Here is a 1371-nt window from a genome sequence, read left to right as displayed (position 1 = left end):
AAGACAGGACCTGGCCGTACCTGGGGTCTGCCTGCCTCCAGCACAGGGTGTGCACTTGTGGGCCTGGTTGATAACTGTGACTTAGTGTAAGACAGGAGGAGTATCAAATAGTGCAAGTGAGGCTGCAGGCTGGTAAGAAGCTGCTGCTGTTACGTCTCGGGTATGCAGCTGCAGCTCTTGGTTACACAAGTTTACTTTTTGAGGGCCGGAATCTACTTCAAGCGCCCTAGAAATTCTTTCTGAAATTTTCACCAATAGGATTTTCACTTAATGGCCCTCTTTGCAAAACCCAGACTCAGGAGAATTATTTTTGGGTAATCTTGATGCCTGAAAGGAGGTACTCACAGGCCAATCTGAGTATAAAATCGAGGTGTTTTCCTGTAGGCTTTTCATCAAAAGAAGCAATGCAGTATTTGAGAACTGGATGTGCCTTTGTCTTTAAGTATTTATTAACATATAGGTTAATTTGAAAACAAAAAACACCTGTAGATCTCAGTTACTTTTCTTTAAAACCACTCTTTCTCTTCAGTGCTCATCCCCCACTCCCCCATCAGAAGATACTTCTTTATGACTGCCTTTCCCACCTGTCACTGTGTAAGCAGTAAAGCAGAGATGCAATGGGGCATGGCTTTGGGTGTATTCTACCTGCGGTGCAATACAGGCGGTTGTCACTGGCAGTATCTCCTTGTGACTGTGATCTGTTTTTCAGGACAGTGTCCACATTCCATGCCTTGGTGGTTGGTGGATTTTGTCTGTATATTTTGTTGTACGATGAAGCTGTTAATGCTGACCATCTCTGGTAAGATGTGTTACTTATATGTTGTGTTTACACAATCAAATAACGTAATAGAGCATGGAAAAAATATCCTGCAGTGTATTAATTAGTGTAGTAAATGTTTTATTTCCCTTTAAAATATACAGTTTGATGTATTTACTTTTGTCCATACTACTTCACAATTCTAGATTATTTTGTCAGTGCTAATGCCCTTAGTGTATTGTCTCTGTGAAGTGGGATAGATACCATGCAGTCAATTGATTTGTAATTGCATATTACTAATCCTTAGGACTGAGAGTCTAACTCAGTTGGCAAGACTGAAACTATACTACTTAGTACAATTATTTTTAAATGAAATTGAAGTTGTCTTCCAAGTCATGGGGGAAGGAGGGAAGTGGAGCCTACTATCTCTATAAAATACATTTGTAAAAGGTGAGAAGTTAGGATGTTATACTGTAGCCTCCCAAAAGGCTACTACCAAGAAGTATGAAGGAGTTCTAAGGGATTCTATCTTTATAGGGAATAGAATTTTTTAATCAATAGATTTCAAATGTTTTCTCTATTTATCAAATATTTCATCTTAAGCTTCCTTTTTT

The sequence above is a fragment of the Meleagris gallopavo genome, chromosome 10 (assembly GCF_000146605.3).
Source record: "Meleagris gallopavo isolate NT-WF06-2002-E0010 breed Aviagen turkey brand Nicholas breeding stock chromosome 10, Turkey_5.1, whole genome shotgun sequence".
NCBI lineage: Eukaryota > Metazoa > Chordata > Aves > Galliformes > Phasianidae > Meleagris > Meleagris gallopavo.
The sequence above is the reverse complement of the archived record's forward strand: the minus strand, read 5'-3'. Positions refer to the sequence as shown.